At 48.9% G+C, this 22,321-nt stretch overlaps 1 long non-coding RNA gene across 1 annotated transcript in view; it reads right to left on the minus strand.

Moving 5' to 3' along the window:
- The window catches only part of LOC140394838 (uncharacterized), a 75,529-nt gene extending 55,814 nt beyond the window's left edge, over positions 1 to 19,715 (minus strand). Inside the window, exon 1 of the long non-coding RNA XR_011936030.1 lies at positions 19,669 to 19,715. This is a non-coding gene — a long non-coding RNA (uncharacterized lncRNA). The remainder of the gene's footprint in view (positions 1 to 19,668) is intronic.
- Between the last annotated feature and the right edge of the window lie 2,606 nt (positions 19,716 to 22,321).

The raw sequence follows: 22,321 nt of genomic DNA on the forward strand, positions 1-22,321 counted from the left end.
GTGTGGGGTGGGGTGTGGGGGTGAGCGCATCAATATGTCCGTTGTTACTTTGTAGAACCAGGGGCCGAGGTGGGTGGTCAGTGCGTGTGCAGCAAGATGGCCACCATAATGGCGTTCGGTGCCTGGGTACTCCCCAGTCCTGTGGGGGGGGGGGGCACACCGGCTGCTCGGCCTGTTCCCCCCATCCCCATCCCCTCCCCCGGCCCTGGCAGGAGCCCCCCCTGCCGCAGCCGGTGTCTGGTCCGGCAGCCTGCAGTTTCTCCACGCCATTTCCTACCTCCTCTCGCTGGCTCAGCAGCCACGACAACAGGTTCATGACTTTTGAGAGCACAAGTGAACGACGGCGTCGGGAACTCGGCCCATCGGTGGTGGTGAATCTCGGGGGCTCCGGAGAATAGGACGATATGTCCACTGAACCTTTACCCCACGCAGCGAGCGCCGCATTTATGCCATTTTCGGGGTGCCGGAGCTTCCCAATTTGGCATCAAACCGGCAACTACCGCGATTTTGGCGTCGGCAAACGGAGAATCCATATTCGACTTAAAACATTAACCCTGTTTGTCTCTCCACCCATGCTGCCAGACTGCTGAGCATTTCCAGAACTTTCTGTCTATATTTTATATTTCTAAAATCCATAGGACTTTGCTTTCGTTAACACAAATTAGTAATAGCTATTAAATTTCAGAGAAAATGGACGAGCTCTTTCGCCGATTTACGCCGGCGGTATCTTCCTGTCCCGCCGATGGCACAGCCCCACCATGAGTTTCCCGGCAGCGTGGGGTGGATTCAATGGGAAATCTCATTGACAGTGGCGGGACCAGGAGGAGATCTCACCGCTGGCCAACAGCTGGCCGCATCCCGCTGCCGAGAACCATGTCGCGGGGAGGCCAGACAATCTCGCCTTATCTCTCCTCTCCCAACAAGACAACTAAAGCTACTTTTTAAAGAAACAGAATCCCACCGTTACAAACTTTAGATGAAAAATAAGTATTTCAAACATCATCCTCATCAACATATTAGGCCACAAAATGCCCTCCAATCTGAGTTGCAGGAGACGGCCTTTCTCTGTTAATAAAAGAATATATCTAAATGGTGTTAGCCAAAAAAAAACAACTCTGTATTGAATCAGTGACAAAATCAATTACAAATCGTTATGGCATTCCCACCCAGTTTACACGTCTCGATGGAGGATATTTGGTATTTGGCCTTCACTTGACATCTGAGCACAAATGGAAACATTTATCTGAATTCAGACATCAGCCCATCGCCCACTCTCCAGAGAATAGTCTTTATTGTTGAAGAGAAGCACAGCCCAAACTTACACAGAATCAAACCATACTGACCTCTTTTACACCAGTTCAGCTTTTTTTCACTTCTTAAACAATACTTCAATTTGATTCGCCTCTTATGTTCCTGAGGAGAATACCAGCAGCACACTGTAATCATCCCAGTTGGTCATAACTGGACGGGGAGATCCCACAACGGAAGCCTGGCTCATAAGCCCGTAACTTTTACTTTTTTTTATATAAAACGTAGAGGAACAGAGTCACATTTTAACAACATGAAAAAAAACATTAAACATGAAAAAATTGGATTATGATACAATACTCCTTTACTCCCCCCTTAGCTTAACAAATGCACACAAATTTTAAGATTAACATCAGGTTACAAAGTACATCTTTTTAAAAAATATATATATTTATTAAAGTTTTTTAACACAATTTTTCTCCCTTACAAACAATAACCCCCCCTCGTAACAAAAAAAAACGAGAAATCGCGCAGAGCAAGATATATACATGGCAAAATGATATATTTACACAGCTTTGTACACTGGCCCTCACCCGTACGTGCCAGTTTCCCCAACCCTTCATGTTATCTCTTGCTCATCCACCCTCCCAGGCAGTCCCCCCTTTCCCCCCCCCCCTCCCCCCCTCCCAGGACGTCCCCTCCACCCCCCCCCCCACCCCCCGAGGTTGCTGCTGCTGCTGACCGACCTTCCTCTAACGCTCCGCGAGATAGTCTAGGAACGGTTGCCACCGCCTGTAAAACCCCTGCGCAGACCCTCTCAAGGCGAACTTAATCCTCTCCAACTTTATGAACCACGCCATATCATTTATCCAGGCCTCCAGGCTGGGGGGGCTTCGCCTCCTTCCACATTAGCAAGATCCTTCGCCGGGCTACTAGGGACGCAAAGGCCAGAATGTCGGCCTCTTTCGCCTCCTGCACTCCCGGTTCGTCCACTACTCCAAATATTGCCAGCCCCCAGCTTGGCTTGACCCGGGCTTTCACCACCTGAGATATTGCTCCCGCCACTCCTCTCCAGAACCCCTCCAGTGCCGGGCATGACCAAAACATAAGGACATGGTTCGCCGGGCTCCCTGAGCACCTTCCACCTCTACCCCAAAGAACCTACTCAACCTCGCCCCCATCAAGTGCGCTCTGTGGACCACCTTAAATTGTATCAGGCTGAGCCTGGCACATGAGGAGGAGGAATTAACCCTACCCAGGGCATCAGCCCACAGACCTTCCTCGATCTCCTCCCCCAGCTACAAAGTACATCTTAAGCTACAATGGCCTCATTGACACAAAGTCCCTTTCAGCACACAGATTGGCTGTGGTCAAATGTGCACACTCCACTCTGAACCGCCGTGCCACATTTCCGTTTCACCCCGCCGGCGGGATGCTTCATTACGCCGGCCGGTCAATGGGGTTTCCCATTGTGGGGCAGCCCCACGCCGTCGGGAAACCCCCACGCTGCCGGCAAAACGGAGCATCCCGCTGGCAGAGAGTCTAGCCCAGTGTCTGTGGATTTCTCCTCAGAATCCTCCTAGATGATTGATAGAATCATAAATTTACAGTGCAGAAGGAAGCCATTTGGCTCATGGTGTCTGCTCCGGCCTTTGGAAAGCGCACCCTACTTAAGCTTAAGCTTAGACTGTGAGTCACCTTGTCTCACTGAACTCTGGCTTCAACATGAGTCATTTCGAATGACACTTTCAAAAAGACACACTTTCATATATTTTTTCAAACAATGCTTCTTTTTGCTTTTCAGGTTTTACGCCTCCCTCTTCAGGGTTTGTTTTGTCTTAAAGGCTTCGACACAAAGTCTGGGATCCAGCCAACGATTTTCTCGATTATTTCAAATAACGTCTCACAAACTGTGGTAATGTCTCACAAACATTAGCACTAATACAGATATCTTTCTTGCCTCTCACGATCCAATGGCTTTTCAACACTGCGACTTTACTGAACTGGTTCCCAGTTTCCTTTGGTCTGTTAAGTCTAGACCTCTTCATTTCTCTAGTTGCCTCAACTAACTGCTCTTTGTACTTGTTCTCTTCACCCTTGCTCCACAGTATGGTTTTCTTCAAGCACATCTGAGAAAGATGATGTTCCATCTCTCGCCTTCTACCAACTGATTCTATCAGAACTGTGAGTGCTGGCTTCTCTCTCACTACCTTATCTTCAGCTGCCAATGAACTCAGCGAAAACTAATCTCAAAAACCTTCTACCTTAAAATGGTCCCCAGTTGCTAAGCAACAGTCACATGCTTCTGCTAGTCTATTTACTTTTCACACGTTAGCTCTCTCTAAGCACATTAAAATCACAGTTGGAACTTGACCAACCCCCTCCCACACAAACACCTATGTCCAGCATTAATCTAACTACAGGCTTTAGCCATCCAGGCACAGGAGCAATAAATTAAACCCACTTAAAACTATACCTTATTTCTTATGTTTACCAATGCAAATATAATCAGGAGCTCGCTTGGCCTTGCCCGCCATTATCCATAACTGGGTTCTGCAAGGGCTACGCTATTCTTTCACTATTATTAGCAAAGCAGTTATGAGCGAATGGAAGATACCATGTGAAATTTCAGGACTGACTTTAAGCTGAGAGGTTGTTTGCCCTTGTGGGAGTGACCAGACCCAGAGGGCACAGTTTAAAAGTAAGGGGTCTCCCATTTAAGAAAGAGATGTGAATATTTTTCTCTCAGAGGATTGAAATCTTTGGAACCCTCTTCCCCAGAGTGTGGTGAAGGCAGGGTCAATTAATAATTTTAAGGGAAAGGTAGATAGATTCTTGACTAACAAGGGAGTCGAAGGTTATCGGGATAGGTGGGAATGTGGGGTTGAGGTCACAATCAATCAGATGGTTGAATCGGGTGACGTCCGATTGGCCTGGCCCCTGATTTTGTCCTCTCCCGGGATTCACCCATGGTGCCCATCTGTGTGCCGGGTGCAACGCGTTCGCTGAATCAGGTCCAATATATTTGTCCTCTATTACAAGGGATTAAAAATTGGATTATGCCATTATTCAGTCAAGGGATAGGAGGATGTGACCTACCCACTCCAGTTCCAGCGGAGGTAGACAGCATGCAAAATTGGTGCAGCTACATATGCCAATAGTAGCACTGGCTTGAGTGGCCCTCATGCTGCTTTCTGCCTCTCTATATAGAGGTTTGTCTTTCTGCCCTACATGGAACTGAGCTGTGTTGTGCTGATGGCACATGGTGTAGCTGGTCCTTTGCTCTTAAAGGCAGTCTATCCGAAACTTTAATACATGACAGGAGGCTGCTACTGAATACATTGCTGCAATTCTAAACATGGAAAATGGAACATTAGGGCAGAGAGAAGGCCCCAGGATGATGGCTGTCGCACTGAGGACATTAGTTGTGCAGCTGGGCAGGAGGAGAGACACCATGGGTTTGTGGGAGCCAGAGATGTTTGAGGATTACCCTTAGAAGGGATTAGGTGCAGGTGTTCAGGGAGATCAATCCCAGCATCTGACCCCGAAGACCTGGCAGCAGTGAGGAATGGGGTTTAATGATCCCACGTGTTTGGTCAAGGTCAGTGAATGCATCTTCATAAGACACCTTCCAGCCACTGTATCACCAGTGCCGCACACTGTTTAATGCAGCAGATCCCCTTCACTCGTCCAGAACCCCGCCCCCCGGACACACAGAACTGACCCAGAACACCCCCTGACACTCAGACCTCACCCAGAACACCCCCTGACACTCAGACCTCACCCAGAACACCCCCTGACACTCAGACCTCACCCAGAACACCCCCTGACACTCAGATCTGACCCAGAACACCCCCTGACACTCAGACCTCACCCAGAACACCCCCTGACACTCAGAACTGACCCAGAACACCCCTCTGACACTCAGAACTGACCCAGAACACTCCTCCGACACTCAGAACTGACCCAGAACACCCCCTGACACTGAGACCTCACCCAGAACACCCCCTGACACTCAGACCTCACCCAGAACACCCCCTGACACTCAGACATCACCCAGAACACCCCCTGACACTCATACCTCACCCAGAACACCCCCTGACACTCAGACCTCACCCAGAACACCCCCTGACACTCAGAACTGACCCAGAACACCCCTCTGACACTCAGAACTGACCCAGAACACTCCTCCGACACTCAGAACTGACCCAGAACACCCCCTGACACTGAGACCTCACCCAGAATACCCCCTGACCCTCAGACCTCACTCAGAAGACCCCTTGACACTCAGACCTCACCCAGAACACCCCCTACCACTCAGACGCCACCCAGAACACCCCTCTGACACCCAAACCTCACCCAGAATACCCTCTGACACTCAGAACTGACCCAGAACACCCCTCTGACACTCAGAACTGACCCAGAACACCCCTCCGACACTCAGAACTGACCCAGAACACCCCCTGACCCTCAGAACTGACCCAGAACACCCACTGACACTCAGACCTCACTCAGAACACCCCCTGACACTCAGACCTCACCCAGAACACCCCCTGACACTCAGACCTCACCCAGATCACCCCCTGACACTCAGACCTCACCCAGAACACTCCATGACACTCAGACCTCACTCAGAACACCCCCTGACACTCAGACCTCACCCAGAACACTACCTGACACTCAGACCTCACCCAGAACACCCCCTGACACTCAGACCTCATCCAGAACACCCCCTGACACTCAGACCTCACCCAGAACACCCCCTGACACTCAGACCTCACCCAGAACACCCCTCTGACACTCAGAACTGACCCAGAACACCCTTCCGACACTCAAAACTGACCCAGAACACCCCCTGACCCTCAGAACTGACCCAGAACACCCCTCTGACACTCAGAACTGACCCAGAACACCCCCTGACCCTCAGAACTGACCCAGAACACCCCCTGACACTCAGACGCCACCCAGAACACCCCCTGGCACTCAGACCTCACCCAGAATACCCCCTGACACTCAGACCTCACCCAGATCACCCCCTGACACTCAGACCTCACCCAGAATACCCCCTGACACTCAGACCTCACCCAGAACACTTCCTGACACTCAGACCTCACCCAGATCACCCCCTGACACTCAGACCTCACCCAGAACACCCCCTGATACTCGGACCTCACCCAGATCACCCCGACACTCAGACCTCACCCAGATCACCCCCTGACACTCAGACCTCACCCAGAACACTCCCTGACACTCAGACCTCACCCAGAACACCCCTCCGACACTCAGAACTGACCCAGAACACCCCCTGACACTCAGACCTCACCCAGAACACCCCCTGACACTCAGACCTCACCCAGATCACCCCCTGACACTCAGACCTCACCCAGAACACCCCCTGATACTCAGACCTCACTCAGAACACCCCCTGACACTCAGACCTCACCCAGAACACCTCCTGACACTCAGACCTCACCCAGAACACTCCCTGACACTCAGACCTCACCCAGAACACCCCCTGACACTCAGAACTGACCCAGAACACCCCCCTGACACTCAGACCTCACCCAGAACACCCCCTGACACTCAGACTCCACCCAGAACACCCCTCTGACACTCAGAACTGACTCAGAACATCCCCTGACATTTAGGATTCACACCTAACATTTAGCTAATACATCAGAAAATACAGAGGCTGGGGATTGAGGGTGATTTAGAGATGTGGATCAGAAATTGGCTAGCTGAAAGAAGACAGAGGGTGGTGGTTGATGGGAAATGTTCAGAATGGAGTTCAGTTACAAGTGGAGTACCACAAGGATCTGTTCTGGGACCGTTGCTGTTTGTCATTTTTATCAATGACCTAGAGGAAGGCGCAGAAGGGTGGGTGAGTAAATTTGCAGACGATACTAAAGTCGGTAGTGTTGTCGATAGTGTGGAAGGATGTAGCAGATTACAGAGGGATATAGATAAGCTGCAGAGCTGGGCTGAGAGGTGGCAAATGGAGTTGAATGTAGAGAAGTGTGAGGTGATTCACTTTGGAAGGAATAACAGGAATGCGGAATATTTGGCTAATGGTAAAGTTCTTGGAAGTGTGGATGAGCAGAGGGATCTAGGTGTCCATGTACATAGATCCCTGAAAGTTGCCACCCAGGTTGATAGGGTTGTGAAGAAGGCCTATGGAGTGTTGGCCTTTATTGGTAGAGGGATTGAGTTCCGGAGTCAGGAGGTCATGTTGCAGCTGTACAGAACTTTGGTACGGCCGCATTTGGAGTATTGCGTACAGTTCTGGTCACCGCATTATAGGAAGGACGTGGAGGCTTTGGAGCGGGTGCATAGGAGATTTACCAGGATGTTGCCTGGTATGGAGGGAAAATCTTATGAGGAAAGGCTGATGGACTTGAGGTTGTTTTCGTTGGAGAGAAGAAGGTTAAGAGGAGACTTAATAAAGGCATGCAAAATGATCAGGGGGTTGGATAGGGTGGACAGTGAGAGCCTTCTCCCGCGGATGGAAATGGCTGGCACGAGGGGACATAGCTTTAAACTGAGGGGTAATAGATATAGGACAGAGGTCAGAGGTAGGTTCTTTACGCAAAGAGTAGTGAGGCCGTGGAATGCCCTATCTGCTACAGTAGTGAACTCGCCAACAGTGAGGGCATTTAAAAGTTTATTGGATAAACATATGGATGATAATGGCATAGTGTAGGTTAGATGGCTTTTGTTTCGGTGCAACATCGTGGGCCGAAGGGCCTGTACTGCGCTGTATCGTTCTATGTTCTATGTTCTATCTCTCACTCACACAACTACCTAATGTTGCCTACCTAACACCCGTCTCTCACAGCCTCCATCCCAGCAATTCAACTTTAGAAGGCTCATCACCCAAACACAGCGCTACACAATCACTGGCATTATTCTGTCTCTTTTGCATGTGAATGGACCTCTAGAAACATATGAATCAATCAGATAGTTCTGCTAGACTGGCCAGAGATGGATAATATGGTTAATATAAGAATCAATTCAATTTATTTTGCTTTCGCACATTATCACTTCCATGGGAATGATTGAGTAAGAGGTCAGACTTTGATCCTGAGTAAATTTACTCATCAGAGGAGTTGTTACATTGAAACAATATCACACAGTAATTCTGTAATGACAATAGATAAATTAAATACATTTTTAAAAAGAACTATTGCTTTTAGTTTAATGTTTGACATTGTTACTGGAACATATATTTGATAATATAAATGCTGTTACTAACATTTTGAATAAACACTTGGAATGAGCCTTCAATATTTCAAGGCTCACATATTGCAATTATCAAAAGTTGGAATATATATTCATTGGTATAACATGTGGAATCCACATGTCCTTTCCAGCTCGGACTGAAATGTTATTGAATAGTTGTTTGGCAGTACAGAACTTGAGGGTTACTGAAAAAAACCAGATGTGTTGAAGCTTTTCGTCTTGCACTCATCAGAACACTTCGCAAGAAGGGGAAAACACGGGCAGCACGGTGGCTCAGTGGTTTGCACTGCAGTCTCACGGCGTGGAGGTCCCAGGTTCGATCCTGGCTCTGGGTCACTGTCCGTGTGGAGTTTGCACATTCTCCCCTGTTTGCGTGGGTTTCGCCCCCACAACACAAAGATTTGCAGGGTAGGTGGATTGGCCACGCTAAATTGCCCCTTAATTGGAAAAAATGAATTGGGTACTCTAAAATTTTTTTAAAAATAAGGGGAAAGCAACAATTTATACTGTATGAGACGAGAATGCTGAATCATTGGCAAGTAGACTCTGGTTGGTGGAAGCTTTGCCATGAAGAATGCACCAGTTGATGGTAATTGACAGAAAACTGCCAAGCATTATTTAAAATTCAAATCAGGCAGCTTGACCCTGACTGATTAAATCATTGCCCCATCCCCAGTTGCCCTTGAACTGCCAGTACAATTTTACAGGTAACAAAAAAATACCAACAAAAAAATCAAAACTATCTCCCACCCCCCCCCCCCAAGTCCCCTTAAACAAAAAGACCCCCAATAAAAAAGCCCACCCCACTCCCTACTCCATCCCCTATCTCCCTCCCTCTCCCTAGCAACTACAGGTGACCAGCTCTTTAAAGTACAGAATATATTTTTAATAAATTTAAAGTACCCAATTCATTTTTTTTTCCAATTAAGGGGCAATTTAGCATGGCCAATCCACCTATCCTGCACATCTTTGGGTTGTGGGGGTGAGGCCGATGCAAACACGGGGAGAATGTGCAAACTCCATATGGACAGTGACTCGGGCCCGTGATCGAACTCGGGTCCTCAGCGCCGTGAGGCAGCAGTGCTAACCACTGCACCACCATTTCAACATAACATCTCCTCTGATGAATAAATGGCTGCGATCTCCATTAGAACCCCTCAATTGACTCCACACTGAGGACTTGACTTTCTTGAGGTATAAAAGCTCCTAAGATCCCCTAGCCATACTGAGGCACTGGGCGGAGAAGCTGACCTCCGCCCCATCAGCACCCGCTTTCAAGCAATGAGTGAGGCGAAGGCCAGAACATCTGCCCCCGCCCCCGTCTGCACCTCCAGCTGATCTGACACCCCAAATATGGCCCCCAAGGGATAATGCTTCAGTTCAATTTGCAGAATCGCTAACATGGTGCTAAAGAAGGTCCCATGGTGCTCAAGAACTCAGGACATAATTAGAACATGTTCATATGGTTAGCCGGATCCCTCGCAAAACGCTCACCCTTATCTTCCATTCCCACAAACAACCTACTCATCCTCGACCTGGTCAAATGGGCCTATGCACTACCTTCAACTGTATTAACCCAAATCTCATGCACTCACCCTCCACAAAGCCTCGCACCACTCCCTATCCTCCACTTCCAACCCCAACTCCTTCTCTCACGTGGCCTTAACCCCATCCACCGATACTGCGTCCTCTGCCATAATCCTTCCAGAAATCCCCGAGGTACTCCCCTCATTCATCCCAGCAAGCGCCAAAACCCTTTCCAACAACGAGGATGGCGGCACTGTTGGAAAGATCTTTCTTACAAAATTGCAAACCTGTAGACACCTCAATGTATCCAACTGCAAAGCCCAAATTTCTCCGACAACTCCTCCGAGCTCGCAAATCGGCCCTCCAAAAACAAATCCCTCATCCCTTCATCCCCTTCTCCTAACATTCCCTAAACCTGACGTCCAACTTCACCGGCGCATTGACAAATCAACAGCAGCTTCAATTTTGCCTTCAATTTAATGTGCTGTCAAAATTGTCTCCGTATCTTAAATGTGTAGATCACCACTGGGTTCGCTGAATATTTCTCTCACAGTAACATCATTGCAGTGTTAATGTAAGTCTACTTGTGACAAAATATAGATTATTATTATCTCCACCGACTGAATTCTGCCCGCCAAGGACTGAGGGAAACGATCCCTCCTCTGCAAATCAGCCGTGACCCTACTCACAAAGTTTGTTAAATTTGACTGACAATCTTAAACTGGTTGTCAGTGTAATTCTGAGCATACGGAGAAGTATTTAGCAAATGTTGTCCAATCCTGGAATCACATCTAATGCTGAACAGTGTGTTTTGAGTTTTTCAAACATGGGCTGGTTGGGTACAGTCCGCACTTTGCCTATTGCGAACAGCGGAAGGGACATCCAACAGAAGAGATGTGATTCGCCAGCCTTTAGGATGCACGGTCTACATACCGGGCATCACACTGCCACTAAAATTCATATTCCACATTATTCATTTGTGCGATAGGCAGCACACCAATGCTGGCCTTCTTGAAATGAAATTCTGCAGAATTAAGTACAACAGAAAAATAAAGCCTTCAATTTATTGAAGATAAACGAGATCCTTCATGACACATTCAAATTTCCATTAAGTCCACCAAGAAGCGTTGAGCATCTTTGGCATTTTGTAAAGCTAATATTTGTTCCACTGCGTATAATTGCATTCATACTTTACATTCAAATATTTTGATATAGTATATTGTACATTTGTTTGAGGTCTTCTTTGTGTTTATTGAGATGAGGGATCTTAGTGGCATGCAAAAGGGAATGTTTTAATCATGTTTGAAGGGCTTTCCCAGGACCTTACACTGTCATTAAGTTGTACCTAAAGCTAAATATTGAGGCAACACCTGCTATTGCACTGATGCCTGGTTTGCATACTTGAGAAAAGGGAGCAACAGCTTTGTGGTGATTTGTTCTAAATTATGGGCAGTTTCTGTTGCCAATCCTATTGTCCTGTGGTCCATGTGGACGGAAAATCTTGCCAAGTTTACAGAAAGGACTCCCAAAATAATACAAGCCAAAATAGTGTTACATTATTAATCTGTTAAATCCGAGATTGTTACTCTGGATGGGTGGTTAGCAGATTGCCCATTCACTTTTGCAACCTCAGTCTGAATTCAGCTGGACTTAATGGGATGCCAGCTCCCTTCCTTTACCAGCTGGTTCAGCTGGTAAATCAGCTCAGTACCCAGTGCACACAATTCCACAGGAAACATGGTTGGCAGGTGGAGGAGAAAAAGATGTCACACTGCTACTTGTCTGCCTCAGTAACTCCTTCAATCCAGCATTGTCCATCGTATCCATTAGTTCAAGCCGAATCTTCAGGCATCCAATGGGTAGGAAAACTGGGATGAGTGTTAATAAAATATTTGCACTTGAGCTTGGCCCCATGATGGCAGTACAATGAATGTTGTGCAGTAAAGTTAGGGCAAGCTGACATTGTATTGGCACCTTTAATAACTAATTAATCTTGCCTCCTTTAACATCCTGTCTCACTGTATTACATTGTATTACATAATACTTACAGCACAGAAACAGACCCTTCTCCCTTCCTGGTTCATGCCAGTAGTTATGTACCAATAACCCTCTTCCCATCCATTGTCATTTAATTCCATTAATATAATCGTCTATGGACTTCCGGTTGCAGCTATGCGGAGCTAAGCCGCACGATTCGGCAGCTCCCGCTATCACGGACTTTCGGGCTCTTTAGAGGAGCCCCAACCGGAATTTTTTTGAAGACGACCCGTGGGAAGGGAAGAGCGAGGTCCCCCTTCAACTTTTATGGACCGGACCAGAAGTGAAACGGCCAAAAAAGCGGCATTGGAGCAGCGGGAGAAGCGAGGGAAGAAAAGCAAAATGGCGGCGGCCGGGGACAAAGCGGAATGCGGGCCGGAGCTGCAGGAGTTCATCAAACGCTGCTTCGAGGAGCTGCGCAAGGAGATGCTGGCGCCTATGCTGTCGGCAATTGAAGGACTAGGGATGACCCAGAAGGCCCACGAGGTAAAGATCCAGGAGGTACAGAAAAAAGTCAGTGAGAATGAGGACGGGATCTTGGGCCTGGCGGTGAGAGTGGAGGAGCACGAGGCGCTGCACAAGAGGTGGGCAGGAATATTCGAAGACCTGGAGAACAGGTCGAGGAGAAAGAACCTGCGGATCCTGGGTCTCCCTGAAGGAGTGGAGGGGGGGCCGATGCCGGGGCATATGCGAGCACGATGCTCGAGGCGATGATGGGCGCGGAGGCCCCTTCGGGGCCGCTGGAGCTGGATGGGGCACATCGGGTGCTGGCGAGGAGGCCCAAGGCGAACGAGCCGCCAAGGGCGATGGTGGTGAGGTTTCACCATTTCACGGACAGAGAGAGGGTCTTGAAATGGGCCAAGAAGGAGCGGAGCAGCAGGTGGGACAATGCGGAGATCCGAATATACCCGGACTGGAGCACGGAGGTTGCAAAGAGGAGAGCGGGTTTCAACCGGGCCAAGGCGGTGTTGCACCGGAAAGGAGTGAGATTCGGAATGCTGCAGCCTGCGCGATTGTGGGTCACATACAAGGATCAGCACCATTATTTCGAAACGTCTGAAGAGGCGTGGACCTTTATTCAAACCGAAAAGTTGGACTCAAACTGAGGGTTTGTGAGGGTGGGGGGGATGTTTGATGGTTGTTGGAAATAGGGGGTCAATCACACGCAAGAAATGTTACATGGGCTGGGGGAGAGAGACAAGGCCGCGACAGGAGCTGCGCCAGAGGGGGCGGGGCAGGCTTAGGAAACCGCGGGGTTTTTCCTGCGCTAGGGAAGAAAGGCGGGAGGGGGAATGGAGGAACGTACACTGATTGGGAGATTCCCACACGGGGAGGTCAATGGGACGGCGGGGAAGCCGGGGTCAGCAGGTGTCAGCTGACTTACGGGAGTGATATGGGGGGAGCACAAAAGCTAGACGGGGTCTAGCGGGAGGGGGGGGGAGTGGGGGGGAAAAGGGTTGCTGCTGCATTGGCCGAAGGGGAATGGGACACAGAAGAGGTGGTCGGGGAGGGGGGGTCTCCCGGCTGGGGGACTGGAGGGTGAGGGCGGCGCGGACACGGGACTGGCCTAGAAAAGGAGATGGCTAGTCGGCGGGGGGTGGGGGGGGGGGGGGGGGGGGTGGGGGGGAGGGTTGGGACCCCCCCCCCCCCCCCCCCCCCCCCGGTGGGAGCCCCCCCAATCCGGCTGATAACGTGGAATGTGAGGGGCGTGAATGGGCCGGTGAAGAGAGCCGGAGTGTTTGCGCACTGAAAGGGACTGAAGGCAGACGTGGTCATGCTTCAAGGGACACATTTGAAGGTGGCGGACCAAGTCAGGTTAAGAAAGGGATGGGTAGGACAGGTATTCCATTCGGGGCTGGACGCGAAAAATAGAGGGGTGGCAATATTGGTGAGGAAGCGGGTGTCGTTTGAGGCCAAGAATATCGTAGTGGACAACGGAGGGCAATATGTGATGGTGAGCGGTAGGTTGCAGGGGACATGGGTGGTATTGGTAAATGTATACGCCCTGAACTGGGATGATGCCGGATTCATGAAGCGCATGTTGGGGCACATTCCGGACCTGGAGGTAGGAGGCCTGATAATGGGTGGGGATTTCAATACGGTGTTGGACCCAGCACTGGACCGCTCCAGATCGAGGACTGGAAAGAGGCCGGCGGCGGCCAAGGTGCTTCGGGGGTTTATGGATCAGATGGAGGGAGTGGACCCGTGGAGGTTTGCCAGGCCGCAGGCCAGGGAATTTTCTTTTTTCTCCCACGTGCACAAAGGCTACTCCCGGATAGATTTTTTTGTTCTGGGCAGGGCGCTGATCCCGAAAGTGGAGGGAACGGAGTATTCGGCCATAGCCGTTTCGGATCACGCCCTGCACTGGGTGGAACTGAAGTTGGGAGAGGAGAGGGACCAACGCCCGCTGTGGCGGCTGGATGTGGGACTGCTGGCAGATGAGGTGGTGTGTTGGAAGGTGAGGGGGTGCATCGAAAGGTACTTGGAGGCCAACGACAATGGGGAGGTGCGGGTGGGGGTGGTATGGGAGGCGCTGAAGGCGGTGATCAGGGGAGAGCTAATCTCCATCAGGGCTCATAGGGAGAAGATAGAGGGCATGAAAAGGCAGAGGTTAGTGGGGGAGATTTTAAGAGTGGACAGGAGATACGCAGAGGCCTCTGAGGAGGGATTATTTGGGGAAAGACAACGTCTCCAGACGGAGTTTGATCTGTTGACCACAGGGAAGGCAGAGGCACAGTGGAGGAAGGCGCAGGGGGCGACCTACGAGTATGGGGAGAAGGCGAGTCGGATGCTGGCACACCAGCTCCGTAAGAGGATGGCAGCGAGGGAAATAGGGGGAGTCAAGGATGGAAGGGGAGCTACGGTGCGGAGCGTGATGAAAATAAATGAGGCATTCAAGGCCTTCTATGAGGAGCTGTACAGATCCCAACCCCCAGCGGGGGAAGAGGGGATGAGACGATTCCTAGACCAATTGAGATTCCCGAGGGTGGAGGAGCAAGAGGTGGCTGGTTTGGGGGCACCAATTGGGTTGGAGGAGCTGAGTAAGGGTTTGGGGAGTATGCAGGCAGGGAAGGCCCCGGGACCAGGCGGGTTCCCGGTGGAGTTCTACAGGAAGTACGTAGACCTGTTGGCCCCGATACTAGTGAGGACCTTTAATGAGGCAAGGGACAATGTCGGAAGCGACGGTTTCTTTGATCCTAAAGCGGGACAAAGACCCACTGAAATGTGGATCGTACATGCCGATCTCGCTCCTCAACGTGGATGCTAAGTTGCTGGCAAAAGTGCTGGCTACATGGATCGAGGACTGTGTCCCGGGGGTGATCCACGAGGACCAGATGGGATTTGTAAAGGGCAGGCAACTAAACACCAATGTGCGGCGGCTCTTAAACATGATAATGATGCCATCGGTGGAGGGAGAGGCGGAGATAGTGGCAGCTATGGACGCGGAGAAGGCCTTTGACCGAGTAGAGTGGGAGTACCTCTGGGAGGTGCTGTGTAGGTTTGGGTTCGCGGGAGGGTTTATCAATTGGGTTAGGCTCCTTTACAGAGCCCCGGTGGCGAGTGTGGTGACGAATCGGCGGAGGTCGGAGTACTTTCGGCTGTACCGTGGGACGAGGCGGGGTGCCCCCGTCCCCCTTGTTGTTTGCATTGGCGATCAAACCCTTGGCCATGTCATTGAGGGAGTCTAGGAAATGGAGGGGGGTGGTCCGAGGGGGAGAAGAGCATCGGGTGTCGCTTTATGCGGATGACCTGTTGCTGTATGTGGCGGATCCAGTGGAGGGGATGGTGGAGGTCATGCAGACTCTAAGGGAGTTTGGGGATTTTTCGGGCTATAAGCTCGATGTAGGGAAGAGTGAGCTTTTTGTAGTACAAGCAGGGGACCAAGAAAGGGGGATAGACGATCTACCGCTGAGGAGGGCGGAGGGGAGCTTTCGGTACCTGGGGATCCAGATAGCCAGGAGTTGGGGGGCCGTACATAAACTGAATCTGACGAGGTTGGTGGAGCAGATGGAGGAGGACTTCAAAAGATGGGACATGTTGCCGCTTTCGCTCGCGGGTAGAGTGCCAGGAGATGAAAGAAGTGGGGGAAACATTGGTAGAGGAGCTGAAGGGTAAATGGGAGGAGGAGCTGGGGGAGGAGATTGAGAAGGGGTTATGGGCTGATGCCCTAGGTAGGGTTAATTCCTTCTCCTCGTGTGCCAGGCTCAGCCTGATACAATTTAAGGTGGTTCACAGAGCGCACTTGACAGGGGCGAGGTTGAGTAGGTTCTTTGGGGTAGAGGACAGATGTGGAAGGTGCTCAGGGAGTCTGGCGAACCATGTCCATATGTTTTGGTCATGTCAGGCACTGGAGGGGTTCTGGAGGGGAGTGGTGGGAGCAATATCTCGGGTGGTGAAAGTCGGGGTCAAGCCAAGCTGGGGGCTAGCAATATTTGGAGTAGTGGATGAGCCGGGAGTGCAGGAGGCGAAAGAGGCCGGTATTCTGGCCTTTGCTTCCCTAGTAGCCCGCGAAGGATCTTGCTAATGTGGAAGGAGGCGAAGCCCCCCAGCGTGGAGGCCTGGATAAACGACATGGCTGGGTTCATTAAGCTGGAGAGGATAAAGTTTGCCTTTAGAGGGTCTGCGCAGGGGTTCTACAGGCGGTGGCAACCGTTCCTAGACTATCTCGCGGAGCGTTAGAGGAAGGTCAGTCAACAGCAGCAGCAACCCAGGGGGGGGAGGAGAGGAGGGGGGGGATGTCCTGGGGAGAGGGGGAGGGAGGGAGGGGGGAAGGGGGGTTTGTCTGGGGGTTGTTTGAGCAAGAGAACACATGAAAGATTTGGGAAACTGGCACGTACGGGAGAGAGCCAGTGTACAAAGCTATGTAACATATCGTTTTACCATGTATATATCTTGCTATGTGCGATTTCTTTCTATTTATTGTTTGTAAGGGTGAAAAATTGTGTTAAAAAACGTTAATAAATATATTTTTAAAAATATATATATATTCTTCTATTCATTTCACCCTCATATGCTTACACGGTTTCCCCTCCAATACATGTAAGCTAGTCGCTTCATGTACTCCTTGTGGTAGCAAGTCCCATGTTCTTAATCAGTCTGTGGGTACTTCTCCCACATTTCCTGTTGAATTTGTTAATCATTGCCTCATCTTCCTGGCACCTCCCTGGGTCAGGTCTTCATCTTCGCTATTAAACCCTTTCATAATCTCAGTCTTCCCAGCCTAAAGAAAGGAGCCCCAGATTGTTCAACCTTTCCTGACAGGCATAACTTCTGTGATCCGGTATCATTCTTGTAAATCTTCTTATGTCTCATCCAGTGCCTTTACACCCTTTATATAATATAGAGACCAGATAGGTCCACCGTTCCCCAACGTGACATAACCAAGGTTCTATAAACTTCAACATAATGTTGCTGCATTTCAATTCTGTCCCTCTAGAAAATTGTACTTTGCAATTTTATAGTAAGAAGTTTTACAACACCAGGTTAAAGTGCAACAGGTTTGTTTCAAATCACTAGCTTTTGGAGCATTGCTCCTTCCTCAGGTGAATCAGAGGTAGGTTCCAGAACCATATATATAGACAAAGTCAAAAATGCAAGACGATACTTTGAATGTGTGTTTTGCAGGTAATTAAGTCTTTACAGGTCCAGATGGAGCAGGTTAAAGAGGTGTGAGTTGTCTCAAGCCAGGACAGATGGTAGGATTTCGCAAGCCCAGGCCAGATGGTGGGGGGGTGAATGTAATGAAATGAAATGAAAATCGCTTATTGTCACAAGTAGGCTTCAATGAAGTTACTGTGAAAAGCCCCTAGTCGCCACATTCCGGCGCCTGTTCGGGGAGGCTGGTACGGGAATTGAACCGTGCTGCTGGCCTGCTTGGTCTGCTTTAAAAGCCATCGATTTAGCCCAGTGTGCTAAACCAGCCCCTATGCGACATGAATCCAAGGTCCCGTTTGAGGCCATACTCATATGTGCGGAACTTGGCTATGAGTTTCTGCTTGGCGATTCTGCGTTGTCGCGCGTCCTGAAGGCCGCCTTGGAGAATGCTTACCCGAAGATCAGAGGCTGAATGCCCTTGGTTGCTGAAGTGTTCCCTGACTGGAAGGGAACATTCCTGCCTGGCGATTGTTGCGCGATGTCCGTTCATCCGTTGTCGCAGCGTCTGCATGGTCTGGCAATGTACCACGCTTCAGGACATCCTTTCCTGAAGCGTATGAGGTAAATAACGTTGGCCGAGTCGCAAGAGTATGTACCACATACCTGGTGGGTGGTGTTCTCACGTGTAATGGTGGTACCCATGTCGATGATCTGGTACGTCTTGCAGAGATTGCCATGGCAGGGTTGTGTGGTGTCATGGTCGCTGTTCTGAAGGCTGGGTAGTTTGCTGCAAACAATGGTTTGTTTGAGGTTGCGCGGTTATTTGAAGGCAAGTAGTGGGGGTGTGGGGTGACCTTGGCAAGATGTTCGTCTTCATCGATGACGTGTTGAAAGCTGCGAAGAAGATGTTGTAGTTTCTCCGCTCCAGGGAAGTACTGGACGACAAAGGGTACTCTGTTGGTTGTGTCCCGTGTTTGTCTTCTGAGGAGGTCTGTGCTTTTTTTTGCTGTGGCGCGTTAGAACTGTCGATCGATGAGTCGAGCGCAATATCCCTTTCATACAAGGGCATCATTCAGCGTCTGTGGATGTCTGTTACGCTCCTCCTCGTCTGAGCAGATCCTGTGTATACGGAGGGCTTGTCCACAGGGGATGGATTCTTTAATGTATTTAGGGAAGCTGGAGAAGTGGAGCATCGTGAGGGCTTGCGGTAAAGCAAAGTATTGAGGTGACCGTCCTTGACGGAGATGAGTGTGTCCAAGAATGCAACCGATTCTGGAGAATAGTCCATGGTGAGTCTGATGGTGGGATGGAACGTATTGATGTCATTGTGTAGTTGTTTCAGTGATTCTTCGCCGTGGGTCCAAAGGAAAAAAATGTCATTGATGTATCTGGTGTATAACGTTGGTTGAAGGACCTCTTTAACCTGCTCCATCTGGGCCTGTAAAGACTTAATAACCTGCAAAGACTCGCATTCAAAGTATTGTCTTGCATCTTTTACTTTGTCTATGTCTATGTTTCCGGAACCAACCTCTTCATTCACCTGAGGAAGGAGCAGTGCTCTGAAAGCTAGTGATTCGAAACAAACCTGTTGGACTTTAACCTGGTGTTGTAAGACATCTTACTGTGCTCACCCCAGTCCAACGCCGGCATCTCCACATTATTGCAATTTTATGCTCTTATTAATCTATATTGCTGCTTTCAGTGATCTGTGAATATTCACTCCTCAGGTCCCAATGTTGCTCCATTTCATTAATTTACAAGGAGTACGCTTCTTTTTTTTCTTCATGAAATGTGTTCACCACTGACAAGGCCAGAATTCTCTTTCACATGCTTAATTAGCCTTGAGAAGGTGGTGGTGAGTGTTGTCAAGAACCACCACAGTCGATGTGGTTAGGTACACTCACTGTGCTGTTAAGAAGGGACTTCCAGGATTTGGAATCAGTGAGTATAAAGGAACAGTAATATATTTGCAAAGTAAGATGGCCTATTACTTAAAGGGGAACTTGCAGTTGATGGTCTTACCTTGTGTTTGTCTCAGTTGAGAGGTCATGGGTATGGAAGGTATTGTTGAAGAAACCTGGCAAGTTGCTGCAGTAAGTGGCAGACTTGCACTTTGTGGGCCCTGTGCTCACCTTCATTTCTGAGCCCCCCATGACATCACACCCCTCCCCATGACACCACACCCCGCCCCCAATGACATCACACAACCCTGCCCACCCTCGCCCCACAGAACACAAAGGTGCAGGCTACAAAGATACACCAATTGATCACTGCTTAACTACCTTAATGCTTTTCAACTTGTTATAACATGACTGTATGAATAATTGCAAAATTGAAATCCAAGCTGAGCTCTTGTCAGAATGATGGTAAAGATGGTCAATATTATGATGTATGGCTTGAGGCAATCTAACATGGTACCTCCTGATGAGTTCTGCAGCACAGGTCAGTGCAGGGCAGAACAAGCCAGTCCAATGCAGGAGCAAATACTACAATCAACAAGATGCATATGCTGCCATTCTGGATATTTCAGAGTCGCATTCAGTTTCAAAAGTTAACTTCCTTGCTTACTCTCACAAAATCAAACAGGTAATTTCCATAACTTCAAGTGAATGGAGTGTCCAATGAATCCATGTCCAAAATTAGTGTCTGCAAGATTCCATTCTTTGTCCCAGAAGAGACTTTCTGAAGGCCAGTCCTGAGAGCGATGGGGGTTAGAACTTTCAGCATGTGACCAGCTGCAGCCATTACATCAGACCAGCAATGATCCATTTTGAAAATCAGAATTTATCAAGACAATATGGAAGAGGGGTAGATTTTTGAAGATTTTTTTGCTTCATCCCTTGTTGGCATGGCAACCTAGATAGCTTTTTCATGACCCATTTTCTTCACAAAATTGTCAATTGCATCAGCTTAGGTAAAATCTTGAAAAGGTGCACTTTCAATCGTCAATATTGCTGAACCTGTCAAATGTGCAGGGGCTGGTTTAGCACAGTGGGCTAAATAGCTGGCTTGTAATGCAGAACAAGACCAGAAGCATAGGTTCAATTCTCGTTCCAGCCTCCCCGAACAGGCGCCGGAATGTGGCGACTAGGGACTTTTCACAGTAACTTCATTGAAGCCTACTTGTAACAATAAGCTATTGTTATTATTATGTTCTTGACTCATTGCAGTTTGCAAACAAATGTTTTATTCTTTCCAATACAGATAAAGAATGTTAATCAGAAGCATTTGTAACAGATATTGTTAAAAATAATTTCAGTATGGTTTCCACATTTGGACGGTTGCCTGCAAACCATCATGTACAAGTCTATATAAATCAATAAATCAGTAAATTAGTTGGTGACCTCAAAGCATAGAGCTCAACATTATTGACGAAATGAATGAATTGCTTCACTTCATCTTCAAAAAGATTTGTGTCTACATCCTACGTAGTTTCTTCCTGTAGTGGTTTCGAGCATTTTCACCCATAATTTTGTCGAAAAACATGCAAAATAACTCAGCAGTTTTCTTCAGAGATTCATTTCTACTCTGCAATTGCACCATTATTAAGTCACAAATAACATTGACACTCTCGATGATGATCTCTTTTCCTTTTAAAGTGATTTCATTGTCTCTAGTTTCATCGGAAAATAACTTCCTGCGCCTTTTACACTTCTCATCATCGTCAATGTTGCTGAACCTGTCAAATGTGCAGGGGCAGCACTTACAGGCAGCATGGTAGCATTGTGGATAGCACAATTGCTTCACAGCTCCAGGGTCCCAGGTTCGATTCCGGCTTGGGTCACTGTCTGTGCGGAGTCTGCACATCCTCCCCGTGTGTGCGTGGGTTTCCTCCGGGTGCTCCGGTTTCCTCCCACAGTCCAAAGATGTGCAGGTTAGGTGGATTGGCCATGATAAATTGCCCTTAGTGTTCAAAATGGCCCTTGGTGCTGGGTGGGATTACTGGGTTATGGGGATAGGGTGGAAGTGTGGGCTTTGGTAGGGTGCTCTTTCCAAGAGCCGGTGTAGACTCGATGGGCCGAATGGCCTCCTTCTGCCTGTAAATTCTATGATCATCAGAGGGACCTGTACTTTTTGCTAATGTTATTGCCTCTGCTTCTGTTGAGCTATAGTCATTTTGCAAGTCCATGACAAAACCGTTGTCTGAAGCTAACAATTGTGCAGCATTGAATAAAGTTGCATCAACGTTTTGCAGCATATTTGCTGGAGGGATTCATTCTTGATTCCACAAATGAGTAAAAACAGCATTATCATAATTTTCAAACTTCTCTGCTCAGGATCTTGCTTCAGCATTCACACGTGGTTATCCTGAATTTGATGTGGCCAGATTGATAGTGTTGCTTAATCTTAACTGATCTTTCTTGATTTAATGAATTTGAATTTTTTGAAAGAACAGGCTTATTCTGTCTTCCTCAGCCCTGGGGGTCAAGTCGCCCCTACTCCCCTCGCTGCTTGATGACAGCTACCCTAAGTCCCAAAGACTGGCTGCCTCGCTCACGACCTCCCTCAAGGCCTTTTTCACCAATTCGCCGGGCCCTGGTGTTACCTTGCACCTCATCATGACAAACTCACCTTACTGCTGACTCAGCTGCCTGGTTCTGGCCTGCCCAGTGTAGCCACCTGAGTTGGCCACTTCCCGACTTAAAATGGAGAACCGCAAAGGCTGAAGGGAAAT

The sequence above is a fragment of the Scyliorhinus torazame genome, chromosome 18 (genome assembly GCF_047496885.1).
Source record: "Scyliorhinus torazame isolate Kashiwa2021f chromosome 18, sScyTor2.1, whole genome shotgun sequence".
Lineage (NCBI taxonomy): Eukaryota > Metazoa > Chordata > Chondrichthyes > Carcharhiniformes > Scyliorhinidae > Scyliorhinus > Scyliorhinus torazame.